This window comes from Phallusia mammillata, chromosome 1, assembly GCF_965637545.1.
Source record: "Phallusia mammillata chromosome 1, kaPhaMamm4.hap1.1, whole genome shotgun sequence".
In the NCBI taxonomy this organism is placed as follows: Eukaryota; Metazoa; Chordata; class Ascidiacea; order Phlebobranchia; family Ascidiidae; genus Phallusia; species Phallusia mammillata.
In genome coordinates, this window is record NC_137252.1 from 32657501 (window position 1) to 32667632 (window position 10132).

General features: G+C 36.2%; 1 pseudogene across 1 annotated transcript; it reads left to right on the forward strand.

The window, feature by feature from the left end:
• LOC145211410 (uncharacterized) lies at positions 1-9441 on the forward strand (annotated as a pseudogene). The gene is made up of 8 exons (XR_013856639.1): positions 1-63; positions 4478-4665; positions 4733-4843; positions 5203-5668; positions 7681-7838; positions 8002-8198; positions 8447-8629; positions 9111-9441. The product of XR_013856639.1 is annotated as an uncharacterized LOC145211410 (transcript).
• Positions 9442-10132: the final 691 nt, after the last annotated feature.

Below are 10132 nucleotides of genomic sequence, written 5' to 3' on the forward strand. Positions count from 1 at the left end.
ATGTCCCGTGGAGATGATGTTGCTAACTCGGATGTCTGCATCGACTCTTCAGGGCTGATCCCAGTATGAATATATTTATCTCAGCTGATGCTAAAGGACAAATCCAAAAAAATGAATAAAAGAAAAAAATATAGCTACTTTACTTTTTACTATTAATCTTTTTTTATTGATAATTTTTTTACAATTTCTGTCGTTTGCTTTTGCTTCGTTGTTTGCGATTGTCATGGTGAAAACAATCAAATTTTTTAGGGTCCTATTAAGATTGTACGCGGAATAGTTGCGTAGCCCAGTTGTCTTGGCAACGAAATTGCCGCCTGTACATGATAATAAAATCAAAGTTTTTCTAAAAATTTAGCTACTTTGAGTTAGCTACTTGGCATGTAGAAGAACACTCCCGTTGCGGTTGCGCCTTTTTGCGACCTAACGCTTTTTACAAACGTGAAACTGATACCCTAATGTCTTTGCTGAGACAATTTGGATATATTCAAATTTTAACGGGACTGAGCAACGCCACCCTGTTTAAAACCAATGTCGAATAAATTTTGCTGCTCAGTGATAATAACTTCTCACCTCGTTACTACAACTGTATTTCAATAATGAATAAAATAATACCAAACAAAACCATTACGAATAATACCAAATAAAATTATGTATGTTTTATAAGTGTTACCAGCATGTATGTGTAGTTTTTTCTTGCTTATACTACATAAATTACCTACCAATTAAAGGTTGGTACAAAAATCTCAAACACGTAAGTTAGTTTGAAGGTGTGCTGTTTGACAACTATCTGTTGTACTAACTAAGAATTTATTAACTGAAAGTAAGTCACTACTGCGAAGTGGTTTTTGAAAGTTTCGTGCTTCCAATGTTCCATAAATTGTATTACCCTAGAACACTCTGCATCAAACCACAAGATAATTAAATGCAAAGTTACCGTTGGATTAACCGTTTCTTTTCCTATGCTATAAAGCCCCCTTTTAACTCAAACCAGTGGTTCTAACCTTTTTGTAGTCACGGACCACTTTTACAAATTTTATAGGTCCGCGGACTCCCAACGTAATTTAGCTTTGTTATGTTTTTTCGTTTGCTGCATTATACTTTCGCTTATCATGGCAGAATTTCAATCAACCTTCACAGTCCTTTAATCTCAATACATTTCTGTACAGTAGCAGTCAATGCAACAAAGACATAAATTTTCTTATGTACAATACTTGAAACAAAGCATAATAAGTTCTATTGTTAATGTGTATTGTGATGTCACAATGGAGGTAACATTCACAAGTTTTCCTGATCCAAGTGTTTGCTAAACAGTTTGCACTCACATGCAGACTTGTAAAAACGGTTTGGGAACTTAAAAATATTGTACTGCTGTTAATGCTACTACAAATGTTTGCCTCCACGGACCCCCGGAAACTATCTCACGGACCCCTTGGGGGTCCGCGAACCCCAAGTTGGGAACCACTGACTTAAAATCAAAGTATTTAATAAAAGCGGTAACCCTGTTTGACTTACAGACACATACAAGTGTATAAAACTCATCTATTTCTTGTTTAAGGCTGTTCTGCAAGATGTTGAATGCAAGCCTACGTTTGTTTAGTCATCGTAACCAATCAAACCATTTTCTGTTTCAAATTTCATGCAAGAGTTCCCCTAGGCTTGTCATTACACGTACGCCTTGGTTGAACTACTAACACTGGAATTTGGCTGGCGCCCGGTTTGGTAGGTGGCGCAATGGAGCATAGGCGTCGATGGTGCTGACTGAGCAATTTGGGTTCATGATAAGAATGATTGCTGAGTCAGCACCATAAACACCTATGCTCCGTTGCGCCACTTATCGAAAAATTTTTAACCAGGCGCCAGCAAAATTCCAGTGTTAGTAGCCCTGCCGTACGCCTTAGGCACAACTAGGATCTGTCCTTTTATTGCGTGCCAGAAGCGCAACGTGTACTATACTATAGTTCTTGTGTGTCTGCGCAAACAATCTAGGCTCGGGAGAATAATTTAAAATTTATTCGAGAGTGACTAAGCTAAGGTAAATGAACCAAAGTAATTTAGGTTCAATGTAAAGGCTGTAGCGTGTAGAGTAAGAACACATAAAGTGTGCTGAACTGCGTCTGTTTTTTTTTCGACAGATTAGCTGAATTGTTTAAACCAGGGGTGTCCAACCCGTGGCCCGCAGGAAGGTTCTGAGTGGCCCGCGTGGTATTTTTCGAAATGAATTATATTATCAACTTAATCGCCTACGTAATATATGGCGAACTTACATTCCGAGAAATCGGCATTTATTGGTTGCTTTATTTCTTTTTTAAAAGAGTAATACACAACTGTTTAAGTTACTTTTATTGCATCACAATGCACATTGTTTCGCATCACAATTTCTACTTTGTTATGTCCATAACCTTACTCGTTGATTCAAGAGTCAGTAATATTGCTTAACTGCGTTTTTTTAGACAGATGAATTGTTTAAACACTGAAAGTAGGCTTTTTATATGAATGATAAACAAGGTAGCCTGTGACACGTCCTAACAAGTTGCATCTGCTGTTTAAAAGTCATAACTTAATGGTAACGAGGTTTGAATAGAAAGCAATAACATTTTATACTCTGCCTTGTTATACACATCTTTGTTTGTTGCAACTTATATTCTACTTGTTTTGTGCAAGTACGATACTTTGCAACAATCCTTTTTGATCGTAGTTTTAAGTGCGATTTGCATGATTTAGTGTGTTTCTTGGCTATTGCAAATTTTGCTATTTTCTGCACTTTTAGGTCCAAAACCTCCGCACACTAAATTCCTTCATATGCGTAGGCGCCGACATTGAATTTTTTCCGGGTATGCCGTATTATATGACGTCACAAAATGACATCATAAAATGCCAAATATATTTCCTGCCAATGCATATCGTAAGAATACAAGCTTGCAGTATATAAGCTTTACACAACGTAATTCCATCGCCAGGCCCTTTTGCTACTGTTGCCATTTAACGAATCTTTGTACGCGGTAACACCTCATTGCAAAAAAATGGGACCCATTTGCCGAAATTACGGGGAGGCAAAACAATAAAGATAGAAAAGATTTAGTTCGGCTGTCGTCTAACATCGCAAATTACTTTGATGTTTAACATTTATCTTCTCTGTAATAACTATTACAAAAATTCTTAGTTTTCACGCAACATAGCGTACATACGTCTGGCCTAGCCACCACAGTAATCGTTTTATATGTTTTTACAAGTCGCTTGTTTCGTTTGCACCGTGTCGTCTATTTAACGCAGTGAGTTGTATGTGACACATTAATAATTTTCAAGTTTAGTGTACTTTGTTTCAACGATGTTCTGAACTGCTTGAAACTTTCGACAAGCAACCACGTTAATTTTTGTAAGTACCAACCTTACGTTTGTGACGTAACATTATAAGTTTAATTTATTTTATATTTGGTTGAAACTAGCCAGTCGTTGTTCATGTGGTGGAGACAGTTAGAACAAAGGTTGGACTGTATTTTTGAATTTAGTTCACAAACGGTAAACTTTTTTACCACGTGGTTGTTGACAAAAGACCCGGGACAGTGGCGTTTCTACCGTAAGACAGCGCCAATATCTTTGTTGTTTAAATGCCAATTCTTTTCGAATACGTTTCACAACTGTAATGGATGCGAACAATTTAATGATTGTGAGACAATAACCTGGATTGAAATCAATTGCCTATTAGTCGAAATATTTTTTTTTCATTTTTAAAAGCAACAACGCAGGTGTGACGTTGGTCCGATTCTCGGGTATGCGGCATACCCGAGGTTTTGCTCCGGGCATACCCGTGTTCGGCGCCTATGGCAGTAGTGTAACATAATTGGCACATATATAACATTGTCTGTGCGCACTAAATGCTGAAACATACGATCGTTTTGAAGCTACAACGGGCAGATATATAAATAACACTGACATCTAAGTATAGATATATACGATAATATCAAGAAATTAAAGGTAAAAATTTACAGCCTAAGTCAAGGACAGAAAGAGGAAACAGTTGTTTTCAAATAAAAAGGCAGCTTCTTAGGGAGTGTGCGTTTGCTGCAAATTTGATTGTACGCAAAAAAAATAACACTAACATCAGCCCAAGAAACACATTTTCCTTATCAGTTGGTAAAACTGCCACACTGGAAGTCAATTAGCAAAAAGCAATTACCCTACAACTAAAAAGCTTTTCCATGTCAGACTAAATGTATTTTTTCTGATAAATAGGTCTTGGATTTAAAATAACTTGGCATGGTAATTGTAGATCACCTAACCAACGATACTAATACTTAATAGTAAAAACAAATCGACCTATGCAGATTGTCTGTGTAATCAATAGTACTGAATGCTATTAAATATATTATTTTGTGATAGGGTCCGTAAAAACTAATAAATACTGTTATATACAGTCTCAAGTTTAAAGAGCTCTTCTGGCAAATGTATTTTTATTCCGACGTTTCGACGTCCTATACAGGAATTTGTATTTTTTGTTGCCTTTGGGATTGTTACCAGTTCTGTGTTGGCCAAACAATTAGGCATAAAAATTGGACATGTAAAAAGGATGACACATTATATGGAGATTTAATAGCAGTATATAACTTGGAAATTTCAAATGTGTACATAGATCAAGGATTGTCTTGGGTGGAAAAGGGAAATGAAATGGTATTTATACAAAGTTTGTTCATAGTATAGAGAGATGCATTTGTACATTTTTTGGCTTTTTGAACAGATTGTATCTAAAATCCTGTCACCCAGTTTGAAGTCCAACGCACTGTATAAATTTCTACGAGATGGAGCAGCCTTGTTGTCATTTGTGTCACAACACAATCAAACTTTAGCAGTAAGTGTGACAGTGCTGTTTTTATGCCCTTTACGTTTACTGCAAACACTTTGTAAAACACAAAACATATCTTCAGTTTAAGCTTATAGTATGCCAGGTCCATTAAAAGTGTTATACCGAATCAGCCAGTCACCAAATATTTTCACACTTGTCAAGGCATAGGCTAGAGTGGAATTCGAACCCACGACAGGAGTCTTTCTGGGACTCACGCTCCACAAACTGAGCTACGCAGGCTCCATGGTGAGCCAGTCAAAAGTCGAATCACAAGCATCGTTGCCTGCCTCATACGCTGCACATGTCAGCTTTGTAGTAGATGATCGCCACATTCGGTTAAAACTGTGTTTGTTTGTTTTTTTCAGATTAAAAAAGTGGCTTTGCAATACAATCAAGGTTGTTATGATCCATCAATATGTCGATCAATCAGGGTTAACGAACAAATTTGCAACATTTGTGCCAAAGATGATTCCTTGCAAGTTTTTCCTGCTTTGGCAGAAAATCTGATTCATTCCTTTATTAACAAACATTCTAATATATCTCTACTATTGCACAAGCATTGTTTTGTCACACTGCCACTCTATGACACAAGAAGAACAAGAATTGAAATTTGCTGTCAATCAAATTCAAATAAAAACCTGAAGATTAGACCAATAACAGGCCTAGCATGTAAAACCAACCGAACTCTTGGGTTTGTTGCAATAAATAAGAATGAATTTTCTGGAATTGCAAAAAACTTGGGTCTGAATGCAAATGAAAATGTTGTGATTGTTCATTTGGAAAGTGAAGTGGAATACACAATGACACAGGAGATGACCTTATTAAACCTTGGTCAGTTATTTTCTAGTAACAAACTAAATATAAAATTGTAATTAAGTTTTTAAACAACTTTTTCTTGTCTCTAACTTTTATACTATTGTATTTTTTGTTGTGCAACAGTATGCCCTCTGTAGGTTTTTATCTTTATGCATAGTTTTTAGTTTCATTTTTGTTTATTTAAATTCAGAACTGCATATTCTTTTCACATTGAGTTGAGTTTATTTCGCTGGGCAAATCGTAGCAGCACAATAGTGTAGTGAAAGTACGACGTCATCAGGACCAAAAACCCCTACATAAATTGGTGAACCCGACGTGATCTTGACGGACCCTGTACTCAACTACGAAGCTCTGAGCTGTCCGCCTACAGTTCCTTGGCCGTTCGAATCAACATCTTTTAAGACGATTTTGCCAGTTGGTTTAGTTCACCCATCACTCGACCGTCTGCAATCAAGTGGATATGTCTGCTAGTCAACATACCGAGGACAATACTGACTCGTTGACACCTAACGGAGGAACAACCGAGATGTCGCAATACCTTCTGATATTTCAACCAACCAATCAGCGATGTGATCTGAAGTACAAAGACCTACATGACGAAGGCGAACAAGAAAGTAGAAGGCCGACGACAAAGCAAAGTGGACCACAACGTCGATGACGATGTTGTTTGTTAAAAACACTAAAAGTTAAGTTTCATTATTGATGCATGTTTTATTACTAAGCTACGCCTAACTTTGTGTTATTTTAGAAAACTCCTTTATAACTACGTCAAAACGCCTAAACGTGTGTTATGTCCAAATGTCTAATGACTTAGTATTGTTATACGACCTTCCCTATAGTGACTACCATAGGTTGGTACTGTACAAAATTGATTTTAGACTTGACATGGCATTGTAATTCTATACGATCAACGAATTGTATTTAGCTAAAACGTGCTAAGGAAAAATGCAGAGGAAATGCTTCGTATTACCGGTAAATTTGGTGTTTAAGCTAAACGCATATAGGGCACTGCTTATACAAAGCGCCATAGTCGCGCCAGCGTTCACTGAGCGCCGATGCTAGCTCATTTTGAGCCTATTTCACTACGAGCACGCTCTCGTAGGCAGTAATGCTGTTAGTCGCCAGGCATTACTTTACTTTATACCATCCGACAAAGCGACACATTTCATAAGACTGCAGATTGCACTGCACTGCCAGTCAACACATGTTGGAGGCACTGCCCCAGAATTACACATGTGCATTTTCACTTTGCCCGCACCAAACCGTTTACGTTAGCCAACCCTGCCAAGTACTATGTCTCGTTAAGTTTTTTACACATTCGAATTTCTAGCACAAGCCAGATGTCAAAACTAATTTTATTTGTATACACCTCTACCTGCATGCCACCACACAAAATACACGCTCTCCGGAAAAGCACTTTTCGGCGGGGTGGCCTGTGTGGTGTATCGTGAATTACAGACAAATAAGCGCAAATATCATACGAGTGACTGTGATTGCATGAACGTTGTATTTCGTCATCGTCACCTTATCAGTGCTCGACCTCGATTTTCATTTGTCGCTATTTAACACCTTTTACCATCTGTACAGTTACGTCATCGCCACCTTTCTCACTATATATATTCACGTGTATTGTAACGATACCGGAGGGAGGAGAATAAGAGACAAGCTTTCTCTCTCTCGCTCTAACAATATCGACGATGCTACTAGCTAACACAATAAACCAACTTTAACGTTCAACGCCGTCCAATATATCGGACTAAGCTCAGACAAGCAGTAGCACAGATAGTCAAGGAATTAAGGGCGTAAAACATCTACAGCGAAAGATACTTCTGTAGTGAAAGTACGACGTCATCAGGACCAAAAACCCCTACAATAGCACTAAAATATTCACCAAAAAATAGCTGCGCAACGTTGAGACGTTATAAAGCGCGATGAAGTTAAGGGCACAATTGGTGGAAAGATGGTAGACACGCTGCAGCTACACCGTTTTGGAAAACAAAGTCTTAAGTGTACTTTATGTGTGACAGAAAACTTCATTATGAATTTTACAAACCATGAGCTTCCAACAAGAACTAAGATTCAGTCCTCAAAAGAAGAACCACCTGATTCTTTAAGGGAGGACATACTTGAAATTCCAAATGTTCACTCCTCAAAGTTCAACCATATGGTTCTAAACAGCACAAAGGTATTTTCTTTGACATTTTTCTTTTTGTGAAAGGTTCTTCTGTGATTTAAATTGTGGAGTTAGAGTCAATATGTTAAAGTCTGTTAAGAAAACTGTTCGTATTCTTTATCATTGTTAAAACTTTATTTCTGGGTGTTATAATAATCCTTTACATATTTTTCAGGATGTTTTGCTATTTTATCAATCCTCTTGGTGTGGTTTTTGTTCAATTTATTCCCAAACACTGTTGTCATTTAAAATGCATTTTCCACACATGAAAAATATAGAAATTCTTCAAATTAATGATGAGCAAACAAACCAACTTTCTGTTTCATTCCGACCAACTGTGATCCCATCATTATTTTTATTTCCTGGAAACAGGTATACACAGTATTTTGCCACTTTTCAAAGTGTTTTAGTTTTTGTTTGTCAGCATTTTAAAACCGCTGACTCATGCAACATTATTTTTTAATTGATAAAGAGTGCATAGATTTCTCTATGTGGTAAAAAGGGGTAAATTTTGTGTTTGAAATATTTAGTCTTACTCTTTAACCACAGGTCTATCTTGCTTATCCCTTTTTATTAAAGGAAAAAGTGGAATTCAAACTTTGTAACATTTTTGGTTTCAGAACATTTGACTCTGTATTGTTTTCACACTCATCAAAAACGAATCTTCCAAACTTGGTCGATTTTATACTTCGTCATGCCTCGCCGAACACAAAAGCAGAACTTATTCTTAAACAGTGTACTTCGAAAGAAGCTGGTTCAATTGAAACTTTTGCTGTTTGCAAACACACAGAGTTGTCACAAAGGTAATCTGAAATAAAACAGACTGTGCACTGTAAGTGTTTTACAAGCCTCTTTTGTGTATATTTTAAATTTGCCTAAATTATTCATCTTATTCAAATAAAAGAAATAAACCTAAATGTCTCATCCTTTTCAAATAAAATCTGAAAAAGTATGATTTTACGTGTCCACATTTATTTGTGTGTTGTAATACGTAAATTAGTTACATTTATTCTAATGTTTTGAAGTAAAAATTAGATATAGCTTACTTTTAAAACTTTTTTATGGTCAATGGTTAGGAACCTGGCAAAAGAACTTTGATCAAGGTAAAAAAAAATAGAATTGAGTGTTATGCACAATTCGTGGTGGTAGAATTAATATTGCATTGAGAGATTTCTTAGAGGCTAAAATCAAAAATTGTTGATTGGTTTTCTTTAATTATATAATTTTATTAGTTAATGATATGTAACAGATTAATTTTCAAATTATTTTGAAGTTTTCTTCCAGACTGAATGACCAGCAACTAACAATTCAAAACTTGGAAGAAATGAAAAAGAATGCAATGAGATTATTGCATCACAATCAGTGCAATTTGACGTCACTATCAAGAGCAAATCGAGACAAAAATGTTGAAAAGAGCAAGTTTGAGCTGCTAAAGGAACAAAAGGCTTTGCGATTAAAAATATCTGAAATAAATGAACAAATTGACTTTTCATTGACATCTTATAAATCAGTGCACAATGTAATACAAAAATCCAAAGTTCATGATGAGTTATAGAAATTCTTTTGTCATTGATTTGTAATTTACATGGTGCAATAATAAAAATATCTTACTTACTTATTTTGGTATGTTAACAGCTTATATAGCATAATGCTTATAATGGAGGGCAAGAGTGTTCAGATCAGTACTGATCAATTAAAACAGGGGCTGCGGTTATAATAAGTCACATTTTGTTTGAAATTCGAGTGGTAAGTATCATTCTATTAATATTTATGTATGCATTTTGTAATAAACGCATTTTTTCTGTGCCAATTTAGTGACGCTATATAGGCCTACTCTATATATGGTGTTGGTATTGTGTTAATACGGAAAAGTGGTGCAAAAACATTAGCGCCTGTTTAAGTAGTCATTTGTTTAAAAAGGCTGTTTTAAAAACTCACAATTACTTTGCAATTTAGTTCGTAACTTATAACGCAATGAAAGTTTGTTCCCAAACCTACTCCTATCCAACTACAGTTACATAAAACCAAACTGAACTAAAAGTTATTCCAAACTCAAAACTGGTTTGTGTCAAATTACATCACGGGGCAGTGACATGTAACACGATGCGAGATCGTTTCAATGCGCCTTTGCTGTGCAACCACAATGCGCTGTACGACACAAAGGAGTTTTTTTTACACTTTTAATCGACTTTTTCGTCACTTTTTTATGCATTTACCAACTGGCAGATCCACCAGGTCACCAGCCAGAAACTTAACCTTCGGGCCAACACACGCGAACGAATCAAGTTTGCACTCCGTCGCGTTTT